The 22,614-nt window shown below is 35.0% G+C and overlaps 1 long non-coding RNA gene across 1 annotated transcript in view; it reads left to right on the forward strand.

The window, feature by feature from the left end:
• Positions 1–2,071: 2,071 nt before the first annotated feature.
• LOC140002337 (uncharacterized) overlaps positions 2,072–22,614 on the forward strand; it is a 126,602-nt gene continuing 106,059 nt past the window's right edge. The window contains exon 1 of the long non-coding RNA XR_011808709.1: positions 2,072–2,222. This is a non-coding gene — a long non-coding RNA (uncharacterized lncRNA). The remainder of the gene's footprint in view (positions 2,223–22,614) is intronic.

The following is a 22,614-nucleotide window of genomic DNA, read 5'->3' on the forward strand; positions in this document are numbered from 1 at the left end:
TATTTTGCTTAATAAGTCTTTGAATCAAGGAGGCATAAATAGACTATGGCAAGTAGACATTAATAGTCTCATTTTTTGCCAGTCTTATTTATTTATTTATTTGTTTGTTTGTTTTTCCTCTAGTGTACTTCTGCAACTAGTCCGTGTTTTAGAATAACCTCACCCAGTTTCCTAGTGATGACTATCTCCTCCCTCTTGATTTTCTTCTTACAACTGCCCTGTTTACTTCTTCTGGATTGCCAAGGAGATTGAAAGTTGTAGTCTCTGCTATTTGATTACTTCACAGTAGCCTGAACAATCTTCCCATAGTAATTTGAAAAAATTTAAATAGATAAATTTGTGGGTAGATAGGTAAGATGGAGACGGGAGAGAGAAAGAAAGAGAGAGAGAGATCCTCAAGAGATCTTGGAAGGGGTCTGCGTGGGACATTGCATTTTAATCATCCTACTCTTTTGTCTGTGAGATGTCTATGTAGGTATAGTTAAAAGCATTTATTTTCTGTCTTCCAGTCAGCTAGGGTTTTCCTTTTTGATTACACTAACTGCTTAATTTCTTCATTTCACAGTCTCTGTTCTCACCTCTGCTTTCATCTTTTCCCTGTTTTGTTCATTCCCCAATGCCTTTTATTATCTGTTGTGGTTATATTTCATTTTACACACACCACACACACACACACACACACACACACACACACACATATGTATAAGTCTGACAGATAACCTGAGGGCATAGAAATTCTCTTCCCTTATTTTTAAAGCCTATTTTGTATTTTACAAATAATTCCTAACCTTCTCCCATATGAATAAAAGACCAACAGTTTTGATAAATAGAAAGCATCTCTCCTCCAAGTCAGGTGTGTTGCAAGCGTTGTCCCATAGCAATACACACAGAATTTTTATCGCTGTCAATGAGAATTACAGGAGCTTTAGAAGGAAAACATACCCCTCAAAATCCTTCTTGTTTGGGTTTCTCATTTGTTGTACTCAAATATACTCATCTGTGCTAGAGACATCTAAAAGAATATCTCTCCATTTTATTCAAGTGGATTGATATATTGATGCAGTTCTTCTTTTTTTATGTGCTACTATAATCTGAATAAAAATATTATTCTTTCTGATGAAGATAAAACTAGTATTTTTTCTAAAACAGAAGGAAGATAAATATATGAAAATGTTGCCAGAAAGGGCATCTAAATAAACTATTACTGCTCTTTGCCAATTTGTACATCTGCCAGCTTTACCCTCTGGACATAGATTAGGACCTTTGGACTATTGCCAAGTTAAGGAAAGAAAATGTTGTGTCTATCATTGATTCTTGAACAGATACATGTAAAAGTATAAGACTTGCTTGGAGCCAAAGTTACGTTATGTCTAAAGAAAACATGTTCACCAGAGGAAAATTCAAACTGTATAGCCCATATCACTCAAGAGCATATATACCTGAAGGAAAGTAAATCTTTGGTACAGCTTCTAAATAACCTTGCCAAGAAGCTGTGAATTGCTGAAGGGAGAATATTTCCGTGACTTGGCACTTGGAGCATCGTATTGTCATGAAACAGGAATGACGCCTAAAATGTTGGTCATTACCTTACTGGTGCTCACTTCAAAAAGTGGTGGATCTCTTTTTCACAAATTACAAATTCTCAAATTCACAAATTACAAATTCTCACCTTGTAAGAGTATCTACCAAGACAATTATTGCTGTTTTAATACTGAAAGTGCTTAACTAAAGAAATAAAGAACCATCATTTGTTTATGTAAGTACAGTCCCCTTGAAGTGTACTAAAATTACATTGGATTAAAGCTCCTGAGTAGGATCTAGTAGAAAAAATAATATTAAAAAAATATATATTAAATGTTAGGATTTAGGTCTATTTCTACTTTTGAGATTTAATTTAATTTTATAATTTAAAGCTATTTTTCAGTATCAAGTTCTTTATAGCTTTTTTTTCCTGTTTAAATGGTTTCATATTGTGACAAATGCGAATGTAAACATCTATCAAAGAATTAGTACTAATTTACATGCATGACTGCCTTAGTTCAGTGAGTTTTCCATTTTCTTCCATAGGGTATTGGTCCATAATAAAACATAAAAAGAAAAAGTTGCAAAAGAGAGTTGTCCAAAATTGCTACTATGGATCCTGTCTGCAAAGAACATACAGCGCTGCTAAGACATGCACATCCTTCTGAACTCTGGTTCTCTATTCATCTTGTGAAGAAAAGGTAAATGTCACTGCTAGAGGAGCCTAGAGGTACCAGTCTGTATTTAATCCCGTCTCCCTGCATGCCCTAACAGCATAAATGTGAGGAATCTAGCTGTGACTCAGAATCAGGGAAAAAAAAATATCATAAGACCTATTTGAAGAGCTGAATGGAAAGAATATGTAGTAGGAGGAGGGCAATTCCTCCACATCCTTTCTAGGATTTGGGAAAGAAGTATGCATTACAGATTTGGGAAACATCGACAATGACCCCAAGGTACTTCCCTAGCAGCAGAACTGTAGATGCTCAGAGATAAGTAAAAGTTTTGTGAATACAATACAGTGTGTTCTACAGCTGCAGTACAACCTGAACCTATTTAAAATGTTTTTTAAAATCTTGCAGAACACAGAGCCCCACAGCAGTACATGCATGGAGATACGTTTCCAAGGCAGACAATTACAATTACCTTTGTACTGTCTGAGCAGCTGTTCTTACAGGACCAGCACTAGTACTGTTCACTACTAGTTTTGATCAGGCAAGTTTCCTAATGTAAACTTTAAATTCACTGTAAGGCGTGGAAGAAATCTCTGAATGTGAGTCATGCGACAGTTATACTGAAAAAGCTTTTAGCATTGGTGATGTAGCCACTGTTTTTCCACCCCTCTTCCCCATTAATTTGCCATTGCTGTAGCAGACAAGAAGTTTCCATTTTGTTTCACAACATTTTTTGTTTTGTTTTACAATTTGTTTCCAGCAGCCAAAACAAAGCGGGACAAAAACCTCTGTGTTTTCTGGGCCAAATTCAGTCATCTGTTTGTTGACAGTTATAACAGTGAAAAGCAGTATGGGAAGTAAGTCTTCAGGAAAACAAATAGTCCAAGGGAAAGGTTTAATTTATTATAATTTTCAAAATTCCCTATTTAAAATACAGACAATTTATTAAAATCATCTAAATGAATAAGCACTTTATTAAAAAAAGCACAAATTGGCACGAATTTGCCAAGATGGCCTTCTTTCAAAATAGAAAGCAATCAACTGGTCAGCAAGGAATGGCCATTTGTTACATGGATTTTTTGTGTTGTCCAAGGCTTTCAGACATAGCTCCATGACACTAGTTATACGAACTCAAAGACTGTGTGTGAGTGGCCTTGTATCTAAACATATAATGAGAGGTAACAAATGAAGGGGGAGAAATTGTGGGAGGATGAATATAAAGTGAAATGATCATTTCTCAGTAAGGGTTTTCTTATGTGATTGGATTAATTTGTGTTTTCTATATGTAAAAAAGTTATTTAGGCAAACAAAAACAAAGAAAAACAAATACTTCAAGAGAATCACCCTTGTTGAAAATACAGTTTTTATTTTTCCTTAAAAAATACATGCAAAATGTAAGGAAATTACAAAGTAGATTCTGTTTCATTACAATTAATTAGGACTCTCAAGAAACTCACTGTGGGGTTTTATATTTAAGAAAAATACTAAGCCTGTCTAGCTGGATGCCAGTGTTTATTTCCTTTAAACATGTGTCCTATTGCCACCTTTCCAGGAGCTCTTTCAGAGTAAAGAGTGTTTAAGAACCTTCCTGGTAATTTACTGCTGTAAAATTACTTGTAAAATAACTTTTAACCATTTAATTTCTGAACATTCTTTTAATCTTGCCTATATGACTATAAAACTGCATAAGCATTGATAAATGAAAAATATGTACTTTCAGACAGACCTACCTGCTAAAATATTTTTCCTGAGGCAAAGCCAACAACTAAAACTTTGCCATAAAGTTGGCAATGGGGCTGGAAAACAAGTCTGCCAAGCATGTTTAGCTTTCAAGAAATGAACAAACCACTTATGATTGATTTATTTTATTTTTTTATAATTAATATGCTTGTTGGTTTTTCCCCTCCTTTGGCTTTATTCAGTGCACAAAGTCATTTTGTACATTGGGAGTAGTAATGTGTTCCATTTTTTTTAATACACAGTTATAAACCTATTACTTAATAGGTATCACTTCTTTTTATTTATTAATGCTCACAGTATTTTTTATTTTATTTTACTGTTAATATTTTACATACTAAAATGGTGCTTGTGTAGAATTAAGTTTCAGCCATAACCAGCACCATTAACATAGCAAGCATAATGTGGATCATTTGCTGCACTGGAAGCTTACTGCTATTCTGGTTCAGGTGCAAACATCTATTCAACAGGAGGCTCACAAATATTCCAGGGTAATTTGTTTGTAGTGTGATTTACTGAAATGCTGTTGGACCTTACCTAACAAGACTATTATGCCAAATGAATATAGTGTTTCATTCGCCAGTCCCCTGGAAAAAGATGTTGAGTTTTGGTACAGTGTGATGAAGCTGCCACTGACTCATAACTATACAAAGAATAATGTTATCCACAAAATCCACGTGAGGATTCTTGACTTTAATAAGTTCTTTATATATAAACCATTAATAATTTTTATTGATTATAACAAAATCCTTCTCTAATGCCTGGCTCCACAAAACCCCTGTTGCAACATAGTCAAATTTTCTCATGAAGTTATAGATAGAATTTTAACATTTACATTTCTATTTCTTTGCTTTATTCTACCCTGCCCTTCCTTCTAATACTTTCACATCTTCTAAAAAACTAAGTTGGCTTGTGTGAGCATTAACCCTAATTTATTTATTTTTTTTGAACAGCTGTATTTTCTGCAGGGTTTTGTTAATAGTTTAATAGGCATTTTGTACCATTGGAAAGTAAACTGCTGTAACTGATGAGAACCTGGATATGGTTTAAAGCCTATCAGGGTGAGGGTGATAGTAATTCCACTTTATTCCATCAGCAGAATTACTAGCCTTTTATATACTCAAATGCTAATCAGCATCAACCTCTTAGATGTCTATTTTCAGATATTGCAAGTCTAGAAACAGTGTTCTGAAACCTGACTTTGTTGCACTTGCACCATTACATTTCCTCATTAGCCTGCACTTGTGCCTTTTCCTGGTTCATCTGCATCTGACTGTAGCAGGAAACAAAGGTCTGGCACATGCAGATTTCACCTTCATCATTTTTCTTCATGGAAGACTGTAGTAATTTCACATGTCCAAATAGGTTTCTCCTCCATTCTACAGGGCTGATAGCTCATACTGAGGAGTGTGAGGAATTTCAAGTAGAATATAAAGGATATAACATCATGCCACAATTTAAGTCCATGTACAGACAAATTTTACTACACCTTTTTAAAGCCTTATCATCAGTTTCCGTAAGACATGCTAAGGAGATTGGTAGATAAAGAAAGAAAGTACCAGATCTCCAGCAAAATGACATGGACAACAATCTAGTTCTGTGGCTGCACTTGGGTGGGAGCTTTAAGAAACTGGAAAATAGTATCTTGCAGGTCTTCCATAGAAGCCCACTCCCATCTGTGTAAAAAATGCTAAAGTTGCAACAGACATTGTGAATGTTTTCTTCATTATTATTGTTTTACTTGTATAGGATCTGTGTTAGGATCAATACAAATTCTGAAGCAAAGATTATTTGTCTGGACTAGCTTCAATATCTATAGGAACGTAACAGAGAGAAGAAAGGCAACGAATTAAATTTACAGGCTTAGTGTATTCTACAAAATGAAGACACTGGCATAATTTTTACTTCCAGAAGGAAGAGAGATTTCATAAGACTAAGTTATTAAGAGAAAATATGAAGCAATTTTTATCAAAGTGTCTGGATTTCTTTCAACACCTGTGCAGTTAGTAAGGTGTTGGGGAAATTGTGAGCATTACTTACTTCAGTGTATTACATTTTTAAGGACTATTAAAGTACCTAGCATTTGAAATAGAATAGTATACCTCATTAGCAGTATACACTAGAGGGAAAGAAATACCTGAACAAAAAGAGAAAAGAATACACCTTCTCATGGTTGATTTCTCCTAAAAAGTGGCAACCTTTGTTAGAAAATGTATGGTCAGATTTTTAGCAGCAATTTTGGTTAATTAAATACTATAGTCAATGGAACAAATACCACTTCACAAGAATGCAGGTTACATTTTGACTCTCCTAAAAGTTTCCCAGCTCTGTGTTGTGTGAATAAGTCCTTAGACCTGAGTGACGTACTGTCTGAAGTTTTTCAAAGAGTATATATTTTTAAAATAGAGTTTTTCATTTCCCTAAATAGCACACACAACTGATCAGTTTCAATTAAAAAATATATATATTTTTGTACCTAAGTCATTATATAATTTTCTTCAGTGACTACTATTTGACTGCTGTTCTTATGGGAAACACTGAAAAAATAAAAATAGAGCATCATGGTTGCATCATGAGAAGTAACTGATCTTTAAGTGATGTTAGGAATATAATATTTCTATAAATTACAATAAAAATTGTAGTAAAAAGTATAGCTGATTTCTCTAAGGGGTCATTTTTATCTCAATATTTTTTATATTAGGAAAGATGCTGCTTTGAAAACAATCTCTTCAGAAGTCTATATCAGAAAAAAAAAACAAACACCAAAACTCATGTTGTAAAATTGGCCCTAACATAATAAGCTGTTATTTATTTCTTCATTATTTCAGTATCACTTAAATCCTGCCATTCTGCAGCCAACTAGTAACTTTGAATAATTCAAAGAACTCTACAAATTGCTATTTAAATTCATGTATTCTTAAATTAGTCTTAGTAGAAAATTAATATGCATGTTACAAATTATATGCTTTTTTTTTTTTTTTTTCTCTTTTTGGTAAAATCTTGATACTTTGGTCTTAAGCAAAAGACTTTTTACATTTATTTTGCAAAATGCTCCCCATGAGCATAATACAGGACTTTTAGAGTTCACTGAGATTGGTGATTTATTGAGTTTGACAGTGGCTACAATAGACATTTCTGAAGAAGATGGAATAAACCATTCTGCAAATATCTTGATTGCTCATGGGAGAACTTTTCCCTTGCCTTCCATCAATGGATTTTGATATGAAACATAGATCTGATGAAACTAAATGTTCTCTGTAGTCAGCAACCCTAATTTGAAAATTTCTCTTTTGAAGATGCAATTCAAAGACTTTCTTATCAAACTGGAGTCATATTCAAATGTCTCTAATTTCTTTGCAAATCTGATGGGAAAGATGAACAAAGAGAAAGTTAGGGTGTTTGGAAAATATTGAAACTGGAGGATAAGAAGGCTGGGATTGAAGTGAAAAAGATAGAAATAGACATGGGAGTTGTGTGTTTCCTCTCCGTGACACAGAAACCTTTTTTCTCTGCCGACTGTAAGCTTTGAGATGTGTTACCATTTTTGTTGATTAGGCATGACCATTCAGGTATGATTTCATGTAGAACAGCCCCAAATTCTCTTCTCTGCTTCGTTCTCTCATTTTGCCCCAAACAGTGTTCAAACTTTTAATTTGTCTATGTCTCACAACAAAATTCTGGAGGAGATTCTAATTTTGTTCAATTTTCTTTCTTTTACTGAAGCAACATGAAAAATGGAGACCTTGCAAATGTGCTTTCTTTAGATACTGTGCTACTTTCTGTAGTGAGTCCTTGAAAAAAAAATCTATATTTGTGTTTTTAACAGATTTATCCAGTTTGTATTGGCTTTATTGTCAATTATCTGGAGACGTGCTTATTTCAGTCAGCTGACAAGGTTGACAAAGCTGAGATGAGAAAGTTGTTTGAGAATATCGCAAAGAGGATATGATTTTGAAAATTACGGTTCTTTTCAATGAAAGGACTTTTTTTTTTTTTTTTCTGAATTACTGTTTAACTATTTGTCTAAATCAAGAGAAGCTTTTATTCTTCCTAGGTCTCCTCTACTAGTGCAATTTCAATGTACAATTCAGCAAGGACTTACCTACATTGTTGTTTATGCATGTTTAGGAAATATGACTCAAGTAATTTTTTTAATATATAAGATACTGCATGAATAAAGAGTACAAAGATTTTAATCCCCTCTGGAAGCCCAAAATGTCAACAAAAAAAAAAAAAAAAGGAGGAGGAAAATAGGAGCAATTTGGTGTTGGATTGAATCTTTAATTCTGTTACCTTGGTTCTTGGTCCTGAAAAATGCTGAACATTGAAGTTGGCAGAAGCAGAGTATGTGTTTAGCAGGACTGGGTTTGACTGTTACAGATGTAAACTGAAAAGCAGTGGGTTGACTCAGCCAAGAAATAAAAATTCAATTTTTCAAATAACCTTCATACTAAGCGGGAATGATTCTGTCAACATCTTTTTGTACATGATTAATCTTTCTCCCCCCTTTCTATCAGCAGAATCTACTTGTCATGCTACAGTCATATAAATCTGTGATGCTAGAATTGCTTGTGTGATAGCAAGGAAAGTCGGCAACCTAGATGCTAGCTCATTAGGCTAATAAGTAAGGAACAGTTAAGAAAGCATTAATGTGGTTGAGCTATGTTCTGAACTTTTATTGTGAATCAGTTGTGAAATACGCTGGATCTCTGCCACAAGAAAAAAAGCAATTTCACTTAAGCCTATAAAGCTATTCTGAGTGATAGAGGTTTTTAAATTGTAAAAATCACAATCAGGGAACCATCAATCAGCCTTCAGCGGAAGAGAGAGCACCAAATATAGTTAACTTGACAATTTTTTGAAATAAAATCACTCCTGACCAAACTTTCAAGAAGTATGATGTTTGTTTGCTAGCTAAAGCAGAACTGTTTGGTCATGGTGTTTTCAGAGAAGCTCCAAGTAGTATACTTACAGAATAACACAATTCATTTGTGTTACAATTCATTGTCAGCAGGACAAATGAAGGAAAGTGAGCTAGGTCTGTATCTTTCTTAAACAGTCAAAAGGGGAGGAAAGTTCCTCCAAAGAGTGATCTATAATGTATCAAAAGAGCTCTACAAATCAGCATAAGGATCCTCAAAAATCCATAGTAATCAGCAAGCCACCTAAAAGCACAGGTGAGCCTGACCTACTGTCACTCCCTGAAGTACAAACACTTGTCTCTGGTTAAACAGTAGGCATTTCTATTCACTCAGGATACAGCCTCATACAATCCAAAATCTAGCATTTGTCAAGTACCTTGCCATTAGAGAACTATCCCAGGAAGGGAAAAAAATGATTCTTAGGCACATCTTTACTCAAAAATAGTTAAATACACCTGACTGACTTCTCAGAAGTCATGCATTCTGAGCTAGCAAACTATTGAAGCAGCTGAACCAGGGCAGTTAATCTTCCTCCTAGTGTTTTTTAGAAGGAAACTGGAATTCATTGCTGCCTGTGTTGAAAGTGCTTATATGAAAGTGCTGGACAAAATGTCCACCATACAGCTAAATAAAAACATCATACGATGGGTGAGCAATTGGCTAACGGGCAGGGCCCAAAGGGTTATGGTGAATGGGGCTGCGTCAGGCTGGCGGGCGGTCACTAGTGGGGTCCCTCAAGGCTCCATTTTAGGGCCAGTACTTTTCAATATTTTTATAAACGATCTGGATGTAGGAATAGAAGGTATTTTGAGCAAGTTTGCTGATGACACCAAACTTGGAGGAGTTGTGGACTCGAATGAGGGTGGAAAGGCCTTGCAGAGGGATCTGGATAGGTTGGAGAGCTGGGCGATCGCCAACCGCATGAAGTTCAATAAGAGCAAGTGCCGGGTCCTGCACCTGGGACGGGGAAACCCTGGCTGCACGTACAGACTGGGCGATGAGACGCTGGAGAGCAGCCTAGAAGAGAGGGATCTGGGGGTCGTGGTAGACAACAAGTTGAATATGAGCCGGCAGTGTGCCCTGGCAGCCAGGAGGGCCAACCGTGTCCTGGGGTGCATCAAGCACGGCATCGCTGGTAGGTCGAGGGAGGTGATTGTCCCACTCTACTCTGCGCTGGTGCGGCCTCACCTCGAGTACTGTGTGCAGTTCTGGGCACCACAGTATAAAAAGGACATGAAACTGTTGGAGAGTGTCCAGAGGAGGGCTACGAAGATGGTGAAAGGCCTGGAGGGGAAGACGTACGAGGAACGGCTGAGGGCACTGGGCCTGTTCAGCCTGGAGAAGAGGAGGCTGAGGGGAGACCTCATCGCAGTCTACAACTTCCTCGTAAGGGGGTGTCGAGAGGCAGGAGACCTTTTCTCCATTAACACCAGCGACAGGACCCGCAGGAATGGGGTTAAGCTGAGGCAGGGGAAGTTTAGGCTTGACATCAGGAGGGGGTTCTTCACAGAGAGGGTGGTTGCACACTGGAACAGGCTCCCCAGGGAAGTGGTCACTGCACCAAGCCTGTCTGAATTTAAGAAGAGATTGGACTGTGCACTTAGTCACATGGTCTGAACTTTTGGGTAGACCTGTGCGGTGTCAAGAGTTGGACTTGATGATCCTTAAGGGTCCCTTCCAACTCAGGATATTCTATGATTCTATGATTCTATGATACTGAGCACATAAGAAATGGCCACAAAGTGTGACACCCCTTCCTCCTTACGATGCAAATATGAAAGCTGTGCTGTGAATAGCAGAAAAGCTAAGTATTTAATGAATGACATTGAAGGTGTTTCACATCAAGATCCTGCTTTTATTTAATAGGACCTCAGTGTATCTGTGCTTTGGTTGCCTATAGGATAATTTTATATAGTCAGCTAACAAGCTGTTGGCAAGTTCAAGAAATATTTGTGTACTTTGGCAAAGAATATTATAAGACAATGTTATAAAAAAAAAAGAATAATTCTGTCTTCATAACAAACTAAATAAAAAAAAAAACAAGAACAAAAACACTCCATCCTTGTGGTAGGTCTTTACCTTAGACATAATGAAGCAAAATTATGGGTACTTGCTAATTGAATTAGTACCAATCATTCTATGCAATGGATGAAACAGGAAACGATCTAATTAAATACTAGATCATGGTGAATATTTACAGTCATATGTATCCATGCTAATGGCTAGCACGTGAATTCTGTTTTGCAAACCTTTATAATATTTTAATATTTTTGGTAAGTACCTGTAATACTTTGAGCTCATATACAATTATTGTCCTACTTTCAGCATATATGTGCAATGTTAAGGAAAAGTTTTAATTCTTCTAAGTCTGGTTTTATAATTATCCTTAAGAAATACCCACTATTGGTGATGAAATTGGAAATTGTCTTGGGATTTTTGGTTGATCTTATAGCTATAACTCTTTGGTATTTTCTTGGCCATTCCATGCATCAAAACTGCTTGAATATAGTAGGAATACAAAATAGAACAAGAATTGAACTAATGTCCTTTTTCTACGGTAGTTAGGAGGGCCTTAATCCTTAGTCTGTAACATTCTCACATCCAAGATAGTTCTATGTCTATTTTACACTCTGAAAGAAATTATTTTTGGAAATTATTTGCTGAAAATCTCCAAAGTAAGATGTATGTCATTTTTACTGATGACTGATAATGGAGATGCCATCTACGAAGCAGCAGCACAACCTTTTCAGTCTAAAGGACAATATTTTAACTTAACACATAATCATATCCAGCACTGGTGTTGTCAAAACAATAGATGATCTTCACTATAGTGCTCTCTGCAGATACTAGACTACAAATATCAAAATATCCAAGAAGCTATGTAGTTTTGTGATCACTACAGTATCCCAATTGTCTAGCACCTTCAGCTATAAAAAAAAAAAAAAAGAAGAATGGATATGCTTTTTTTTTTTTTAATTTTATTTCAGTCTCTAGCTTTCTGCCTTGTTTGCCTGACAAATCTGGTGGCCTTCTACAATGGGGTTACAGCATTGGTAGATAGGGGAAGAGCAACTGACATCTGCCTGGGCTTGTGCAAACCATTTCACACTGTCCCCCATGATATCCTTATCTCTGAATTGGAAAGACATGGATTTGATGGATGGACCACTCAGGGGATAAGGAGTTGGTTCAATGGTTGCAATCAAAGAATTGCAGTCAATGGCTCAATGTCCAAGTGGAGATCAGTAACGAGTGGTATGCCTCAGGGGTCAGTACTGGGACCAGTGCTGTTTAACATCTATCTTTGTCGACAACATGGACACTGAGATTGAGTGCATCCTCAGCAAATTTGCTGATGACACCAAGCTGTGTGGTACAGTTGACATGCTGGAGGGAAGGGATGCCATCCAGAGGGACCTTGGGAGGTGGGCCTGCATGAACCTCATTAAGTTCAACAAGGCCAAGTGCCGTTCCTATATCTGTCCTGGGCCAATCCTAAACACAAATATAGTCTGGACAGAGAATGTATTGAAAGTATAAGGACCTGGGACTGTTGGTTGATGAGAAGCTCCACATGAGCCAGTAATGTGTGCTTGCAGCCCAGAAAGCCAACCGTATCCTGAGCTGCATCAAAAGTGTGGCCAGCAGTTTGAGGGAGGTGATTATCTCCCTCTACTACGCTCTTGTGAGACACCACCTGTGTTCAGCTCTGGGGTCCCCAGCAAAAGAAGGACATGGAAGTATTAGAATGAGTACAGAGGAGGTCCATGAAGATGAGCAAGGGGCTGGACTACCTCTCCTATGAGGACAAGCTGAAGGAGTTGGTCTTGTTCAGCCTGGAGAAGAGAAAGCTCCAGGGAGACCTTATAGTGACTTTCCAACACCTAAAGGGGGCCTACAAGAAAACTGGAGAGAGACTCTTAATCAGGGGGTACAGTGATAGTACACAGTGAAATGGCTTTAAACTGAAAAAGGTAGATTTATATCAAACATTAGAAAGAAATTCTACGTGGGTGGTGAGGTACTGGAACAGGTTGTCCCGAGAAGTTGTGTTTGCCCCATCCCTGGAAATGTTAAAAGGCCAGGTTGGATGGGGCTTCGCACAACAGGATCTAATGGAAGGTGTCCCTGCCTATGGCGGTGGGGTTGGGACTAGATGTTCTTTAAAGACCCTTTCAACCCAAACCATTCTATGTTTCTATGAATCTGAGAAGGTTCTCCCAAATCCTTCTCTTCTTTAGGCTAAACAATCCCTCCTTTTTTTCCATCCTCTCCTCATATGACAGATGCTCCAACCCCTTAACCATCTTTTTTTTTTTTTCTCTGAGCCTTGCTCCAATATGCCCTTTCCTTTCCTGTACTGGTGATACCAGCACTAGACACAACACTTTGGATTTGGTCTCACGAGGAAAAAGTAGAGGGGAACAATCAACTTTCTGGTGATTCTTGGCTTTATGCAGTCCAGGAAGCTCATGGCTTTCTTTGCTGCAAGAGCACATTGCTGGCTCATGATCAATTTGGTGTCCACTAGGACACCAGGACAGCAGGTCTTTTTCTGTAAAGCTGCTTTCTAGCCAGTCAGCCCCTGGGTTGTGCTGGCATATGGGATTGTTCCTCCTTTGATACAAGGCTTCAAATTTCTCTTTGTTGAACTCTATGAGGTTGCTGGCAGCTGATATCCAGCCAGTTAAGGTCCTTCCAGCACAAATATTTGGTGCATCAACCACCCTTCGCTGCTTTGTATTATCTGTAAACTTTCTGAGGATGCACTTTCTCCCAACTAGATCATTAATAACTTTTTTTTTTTTTTTGATATCTTTAGTCCTTTCATCTCTCAGGCAGGCAGAAGATTAGAACTGCAAAGTCATTCAAAAATACCTTCTGAAACGGCTCTTTTTCAGTTCAATGACTTGAAATAAAGGAAAGATTTCTCCAGTCTCATTTTAGATAGAAAAATCAGCAATGTGCTATCAGCATCGAAGTCTTTTATATAGTCTCCAAATACTCTATCTGGCAGACATTTTTGTCTTCCTTTCTAATAATGGCAGGGCAAAATGAAAATTGCATCAACCACAGAAAAGAAATTTTCTGCGTATCAGCACAATGTTTACTACAGGTGTTTTCATAATGATGATGTATTATGAAAATTCATGGTGTTCAATGGCTCTCACACTCATACTTCCACCTCATCAGTCACACGTCACTGTAACACCACTGTGTGCTCTCAGTAATCTTGAAATTATGTTAATAATGCAAAACAATATTCTGAAATCTAATTTCATTTTCATCACTAAATTTAATTGTATTAGCACATGGAAAATTGTCTTTTTGTTAGGTGTCTATAAAACAGAAATTGGTTTTATAACTTCATGTATGCTTCAGTGAAATTCCGTCGGTGAAAGTTGTGACAGTACAGCAGTACTCAAAATGTTATCAGCATCTATGGACAAGTAGAAGACTTTCAAACAGTATCTCAAGGTAGTTCACTGTACTTGGATAATCTAGACAAAAGCCAGATGAGTCAATAATCTCTTGCAACTGGGATAAATTATCTCCAAATTATTCAAAATAATTTAACTCCTAGCAACTCAACATAGCTTCTGCAACAGAAATTTTCTTCTGGTATGTGCTTCATTTAGTATATTTTTAATATCTCAAGGTCTCTGATTAAATGATATCAATTCCAGCATTTAACAATTCCAGCATTGGCCATCGTATGAATATGAACACCAGTAAAAATTGGAAGTCAGGTAATATTAATTTTTGTGATCTTGTCAAAGAGGCAGTATTTGCAAGCATTTAGTATGTAGGAGATTTTTTTTTTTTCCTATCCACAAAATTATTAGCTCATAGCAATGAAGATCTGATAATTGAGTAATAGCAGTGAACAATTTATGGAAACACATTCGTTTAACAGTATCATTTACAATAGCAATATGACAGCAGAATTTAGGTAACAAATACATAAGGTATTTTAAGCCTGAATTTTTCAAACTAAACTCAAAATTTGATCAGTGAATTTTAAGAATCTTTTGTAGCATTTTACTTTGATTGCTCCAATGTTCTGCTTTAAGAGCTTGTAAAATAATTTTTGATAAATGATTTTAAGTAAGTTTCATTTAAAAAAAAAAAAATGGGAAAGGTGGTCTTAACTTGAGATCACTCACTTCAGGGGCATCCTGTAAAACATCAGAGCCGAATGAAGCGGTACATGACCAGCTGGCTACAAATCATTGTTATTATAATAAGAAAACAGAAAACCTGTCAAACAGTTATACAGACTTGTTGTCAAACAGACTTTTCAATAAGATTGATTCTCACATTTATGGTTATTCAAAATGAAGGTAAATGCATTATGTTTAGTATGATGCATACTAGTTTAGGAAACATACTGCAAGATTAGGACTTAAAAATAACAACCTTATAAAAAAGTTGGTTAGTCTAAGAAGACAGTTTTCTGAGTACCAGCCCAAAATTTGAATAAAATACAAAGCAAATGCCAGAACTGAGAGAGATAATCCAAGGCACTTTCGTTTTGTAAGAAATAATACATATATATATTTAGTGGTAAAACTTGTGACCCATACTTGTTATGAATTCATGTATGACTCTATTTAGTGCTCATCTTCTTGTCCCCTACTTGCACTACTTGTCAACACTATATTTAGTGTTAAAGACGTAAATATTTTGAAGACATACTGATGAATAGGAATTAAAATACATACAGATATATAGTAATTTTCTTCACTTTGATGGCACTGATCCTTTTACATTCTGAATACTGATCTTTCATGTCAACAGCAAGTTCTTACAAAATATAATATTAAAAGTAGTAATAATTCAGAGAAAGTTACCTTTTTCTTTATTTTTGTTCCTACAGCACAAAAGCTGCTCTGAATTAACTAGAAACTGAAAAGTGCCAGCAGACATTGATCAGACCTGGCCCTACCCTAATTAGAGCAACCAGGTTTCTAATCATGCGAGCAATAACTAATCTGCTTGTGCTTGAAGTCAGTCTTGTATACAGGCCTGTACTCTAACCTGTACAAGGTAATAGAAATCAAATATCCTTTTTCAGATATTTATGAAAATGAGATATATGTTTATTTAGTACAAACTGGAAAGATTGACAATACACACAGATTATTTCTAGAAGTTTCTAAATGCTTTTTGTATGTGTCTTTTTGTGCCTTTCAGTTGGTCTTTGTGAATGTCTGTCTAAAATCATTCAAAATTATTCTTTTTTTAATGAAAGATAATATTCTTTATTATCACCAGTCTGTATAAGATAGATAAAAATACAATAGAAAATATCATAGCTAAGATTCATCAGTGTAGATGACTTCCTAAATATTTTAAGAGTCCAAAATATAAAACTTAGCTGTAGTTTCAGAAAAATGTGCAGATGACAGCTATGAACTTTTTCTGTTTTCGTTGTAATTTAACATCATCCTGCTCTGCTTTTGGTACTCTATTATGTCACCATGTAAGTTTTAGCTAATACTGCATGTTTCTCCAGGCTGGGGTCATAGCCTTAAGGTTAGTCTTATTTTTCACTTTTCTTTAGGTAGGAATCTGGTGAGAATTTAATTCTCTCCTGGCTTCTATGAGTGAAAGTGACTGCATAGAAGTGAGTGGCTAAAATAAAATCGTCAAATGAAAGACGCAACATTTTTTTTTTGTTGTTTTTGCTATTTATTCAGTCTCTTTTTTTTCCTTATTTGTCATCATATAATATATGTAATAAACAAAGCCACGCATCTACTTAATCTACGGTACACTACGGGGACTTTTGCAAATGTGTATCTGTATCAAAGGTCTTTTATGTTTATGCTTGGTTTTAAGTTCTGAAGTTTTGTAAGATTTTGTCATCATGATTGAAAAAGTCAAATTCCTCAAGTTATCTCTGAAATAATTTGTGCAAAATTACTTCTCAATCTTCTGTAACTATATTACTTTAGAAGAGAGAAGAGTGGGAAGAGATGTGATAGTAATCTCCAAAGAACGAGCAAAAAACTGTCTTTTGTTTTTGTTCAGAATAGAAAGAACAGAAAATGATAACTTCAACTTCCAATAAAGATATTTAGGACTTTGGGAAAGTATTTCTATATATAGATGGTTAAACACTGAACTAAATAGTCTGTTTCTTGTTGTAACTTTATCACTAGAATTTTTAAGTACAGTCTAGCTGAACTGTGTAATTGTGAAGGGATAGCTAGTCCTGCCTTGGGGAGGTGGATGTATGGTTTGAATTCCCAAGCTCCATATAGCCATACTTTTTAATTTCTGGTTGTTTATATTTCCCATAATTTGAGGATTTCGATATTTGAAAACGTTCACCTGGTATTTTCTTTTCTGCTTGAACCCAAAGAACTAGTTCTTTATTCTGACAGTATTAGTGTTTTTTGTTTGTTTGTTTGTTTGTTTGTTCTGTTTTGTTTTCTATAGTACTTCTGTTATGTAGCCACACACCGACATTCCTTTGTTCTCATATATACAAAGAGGAAACAGTTACATTTAGTCAGAATTTTTTACCCTTTTAGGGTAAAGGAATAAGAAAAGAAGGTGGGGGAAAAAAAAAAAAAAAAAAAAAAAAAAAAACGAAATTCTGTACAAGAGAACACAGACTATTTGTTAAACTCTGAGAACTTCAGCTTCGTTCTTTATGTTTTGTCAGTCATTTTCAGGGTAGAGTGTAGATTGTGAAACACAATCATTCTGAGAGGTCAGGTTTTGCTTCTAATTTCCATTAGTCCAAAGCCAAGAGAGAATTATGTCCAAAATGTCTGGAAAACTGTAAACATTACAGGTGCCTAGAAATATGAAAAAGCACATATGAAAAGTACACAATATCAAATATACAGTGATTTCATTATATCATAAATGACAGCCAGAAACATTTTATTCAATTTTGTAAAATGGAGGTTTCATAAGAGTGGTAGGAAAGAAGGGTAATTTAAGGTGATTTTTTTTAGAAAAAGCATCTTAACTATTAAAATAATCTGTGACATGCTGTTCTCATGGAAATCACATATTCAGAATTGTATAAAATAATTGGTAGTGCCTGTTGAACAATGCAGTTTTTAAAGGTGTATGACAGATAGTTCTTCTCCTTGCCTGAATGTGATAGTTTTGTGATTTTTTAAAAAATTTTTTATATATAATATATATAATAAAAAATTCACAAAACTATATAAATATATATATATTAATATGTAATATATATATATATTGTATAATATAAGGGTTTGCGTGGATCATGGCACACAGAAGAGAATAGCCTCAGAACGTTTCTGTTGATATAATTAATCACTTAATTTCTCACAGGTTTATTGTCTAAAGAGGCCTTGAAGTCTGTGACTTCTGCCCAGGAGATGTAATCTATATTGAAGAATTATTTTAAAAGATTAAGACCCATAGCTGGTGTAACTTGGGTTGATATAAGTTCTATTAAAGAAGTTTCCTAGTGCTTTGGCAATTTCCATGTAACAGATGAAAGTATCTAACTTTACTGAAAAAGCTTTCTACGCAGTGCCTTAGGAGGTTAGATGAAAGAACCATTTCATGACTTCCATTGCTGGTGTGTTGAGTATATTTTTTCTGATGCAAAAAAGATCTCCTTGTCCAGAGCTTCAAATAGAAAGGAGTTTATGAATATTACATTCTGAGAAAAAACACACAGCATGTGTTTATATATATGTGTGTGTATGTGTATAGGAACAGAACCTGTCCATTCTGTTACTCTTTACACAAAAGAGGATTTTAGATTTTTTAATATGTAACCACCTAAATTTAAGATACAACAGACAATCATTTTGTTGATAACTCTAATGGCTTAGAATGAAGATTTCTTTTTCGGCAGCTGAGCCACAGTAACCAATTATGTGAATGATCTCCATTCATTCCACTGCAAAATTTCACATTTGGGCTTTCTCCAGGTCACCACTAGCTGTTGGAATCACTCCTGCTTAAACTGCCCCATATAAATCTGGAACAGACATCTGTGTATACATCTTTATTAGAAAACAAGTCAAAACAGAGTAACTGTGTAAAACTGTAAGTTTTCCTTTGAATAATAAAACATGTATATATATTTGTATATGTACATATATATGTAATAGATCCTGATCATTAAAAAGGCGTATTACACCATATACCTGAGTTTCCAAACTATGTGCATTCTATGAGTAGCCCAACAGAAGTTAGATTTGTTATAGTTTTACCAAAATATCTCACGTACACTACATTATTTTAATGTACAGCTCTCCAAACAAACAAACAAAAACAGACATGTGAGTAAGGGATTAAATGCATATGTTTTCTGGTATTTTACAGCTCAAAACCCTTATGCAAAAACAAAAGCAATAAAATATTTGCAAATAGTTCATTTTCTTGCTATGATTACCTAAGGCCTTTTATTCATGTTTTGATTTCTGTAAATATGTAAGAGGAAAAGGGAAATGAAAAGCTGAAAAGAAATAACAAATAGAAATCACAAAGCTTGATCTAGCAAGTAGAGGCTACAATGAAGTAACCAACTGGGACGGTATCAAATGAAACATTAGTCTTACGTGTTAGGAATCAATTCTTGCAAAAAATGGAACCAGGCACCTTTATATTCAAAAGCAGTAGGGCTACCTATTGAACTAAAAGATACCTCACTTTTCCTGTCAGCAGGTGTCCTGTTTTCAGTCTATAAGCAGTCTGGTGTACAAAACATAAACATGTGCTATATGCTGCTTTCCCTTGGCAGTCGCTAGCAACTTTGTCTACTAGGAATTAGACAACTCTAGCAAGTATTGTCTTGTAGAGAAAGGAATTCAAACATATACATGAAACTCCTTTCATTAGGTTTTCTCTGGCAAAATTCAAGTGACTTTTTACACTTTTGTGAAGCTTTGCCACATCACTGAGGTTTTTAAAGCACACAGAAGAATTTTAAGAAGTCTGTTATTATAACCAACCTGACCCTCTCTGACTTTTGAAAACAAAGATGGTCTGATAGAGCTCTCTACTTTATGGCTCTGTTCTTTGATGTACTCGACTTGTATTAGCTTTCCCTATTTGATTAGTGTATCACATCTATCACTAGTGAATATTGATTCTGAAATGCCCATTGCACAGTAATATTTATAAATAGAAGTCCCTCTACAATTGTTATTTTCCTACTTGCTTAATCTCGTTTCATAAGATTATAAAAGTAGGTAAGCATAAAAATTAGAATTGAAAATTTAAGATCTACAACATTTGTATCTAGTTGAATACAAATAGAAGACACATTCTTTAGAGTATAAATCTTTGACCTACAATACTTACAAGATGGCTTTTTGACAAAGTCATTCAAAATAAAATTACAAATTGTAGAGGTTTCCAGTGGACTAGCTACTTCAGAACAGTTGTTTGTCCCTATACTCATCTTTTGTGATAATAAAAAGCAACTTATTTCACTTACAGTGAGGAGTCATAGCCTCTAATTTTGTCTCATTTGACATGACATAAGAACACACACAGAGTCAGTGCTACTTGTAAAGCCATCCACAGTCTGAATGCCTCATGTTAACTTCTTCATAGCACCATCCCCCTGGTGTTCCAATCTGGCTTCTCTGCTTTCTATACACAGCAGTATTCCTCCACAATAATTATTTTCACAGTACAAATATACATATTCAAATGTCTGTCCTTGATATGTACATCAAAAAATATTTGATGGTTTTGTTCGCTCCAAAACCTCTGTTTTTATGAATTAAGCAGTTGGAAATCTTTAAAAAGCATCTGAAGAGGGAAGTAATTCTTAGAATAGAAACACTTCTAAAATCTTGTTTAAAAACATGAATCTGTGATACAAATATAGACATGAAGCAGTATATACACTGAATATGATACATGAATATACACATATATGATATATACATGAAGCAAGGCAATGTATACATTCCACATTCAAGATTACAAGTCAGCTCTTATTTTTTTAATCTTAATCTTTGGAAGTAAATAAAAACAATGAGATATTACAGTAATATTTACAGTAATTATTTTCTTATTCAGATAACAAAAATGACAACAATAAAGACAGAATAGGACTAAGCATAAAGAGTAGAAGCATACTAGCTTTAAAAGGGAAACTATAGCAAAAGTTCGTAGCAAAAACTTCTGAGTTTTAGCAAGAACAATATTAGGCATTAATCACTGCTTTAATATTAAACTTTAAGAATGTGTTATAACCCATCAAGTTCATGGAACTTATGAATGTGTTTCTAGTTAAACATATGCTAAAGTGTTTTGCTGACTAGGGATGGCTTCCTAAATCAGAACCTGGTATAATAAATTCTCACCTTTTCTGTAAACTAATTAATTTCCTGCTGTTATCTTTTCGTTGTTGTTTCTCAAGTGCATGGTGACATTTTGTCATATTCACCTATTTTAGATGAAAAGATGGTTTCATTTTTAAAATCAATATTGGCTTTTTGGACTTATCTTTGCTTTCATTAATACCTTGCTGTGCAGAATATATGAAGGTGGTCACAGCAGAACTCTCTTTAATCCTCACACTGGGTTATGCCTTTGATCATCTATTAACTGAGACTATAGTATATTAACTTTCAGCTGAGTCAAGATAAAAGGTTTCTGTGAGAAGAAAGTTTCCTTCTTTGCTATTCAGCACTCTTGGATATTAATAACAAGCAATATATGAGCTGTCTTTCCTTATAAACAATGTAGACCAGAGAGAACTAACGCTCAAACACATTTTTCTGTATAGACTTATTGTATTTGATACATTGACAGAGTTTCATATCATATATCTCTTAAAAGAAGAAAGCCCTTGAAAAGGGCAAAAAGAGAGAAAGGAAGTATAGGCTTTGAAGATGTTAAGTAAACTGATGTCATTATAGATTAATATGAAAGAGCAAGACTCCGCACAATTTTGTGAAGTTTAACTTGAATGAGTAGTTCAAAAGTTACAATTAGTTCTTTTCAACCCTATACCATCTTTAGGACAGTAAGACAAAAGAACATAACTAGTGCCATATTTGAACAGATCAAAAGCGTGTTTAGTCCCTTATCTCTAATTATGAACAGCAGATAATTCACAGAATGACTTGGGTAAAATTGGCAGGCAGAATTAAGTGTTTATATATTAAGCTTCCAAGTACATTTGTAGTTTACTATCTGTCACAAAAATGTCAAAGGCATTATCATTGCTCTGACAATTCTGGATCTTCTAAATAAGTATCCTATTTTTTACTTTTTTATTTTTAATTTTTATTTTTCAGAATTCTTTGTATCAGCTACTTTCAATGACACTAAATGCCATAGGTTTATTACAAATTATGATTACAAAGACAAAATTTCTTTGGATTTATCAACTTGGATGTTTCCTTATTCATATTATAGGGGAGGATGTATGTGTGGCAGCTTAGTCCTTGGCTGTTAGTATTTAGTGTTTAGCTAAGATGCCAGAGCAATGTTACCTATCAACCTATCAGTTGAAACAAGGAACGTTTACTTTTTTTTTTTTTTTTTTTTCCTGGTAATCGAACTTGATATTTGTTCTAATTTTGTGATAAGAATTTTTCTGGACTTTTTTTTTTTTATTTATTATTATTTATTTATTTATTTATTTATTTGTGGCTGTAATACTTTCCTCAAAATCTCCTGGTTGTAATAGTGAATTTGAGGAAAAAATGTTAGAAGTGTAGTGATCAGAAAGTGGAGACTGGGAAAATATTTTTTTTCTCTAATACAAAATGTGTTCAAAATGT

The sequence above is a fragment of the Anas platyrhynchos genome, chromosome 4 (genome assembly GCF_047663525.1).
Source record: "Anas platyrhynchos isolate ZD024472 breed Pekin duck chromosome 4, IASCAAS_PekinDuck_T2T, whole genome shotgun sequence".
NCBI lineage: Eukaryota > Metazoa > Chordata > Aves > Anseriformes > Anatidae > Anas > Anas platyrhynchos.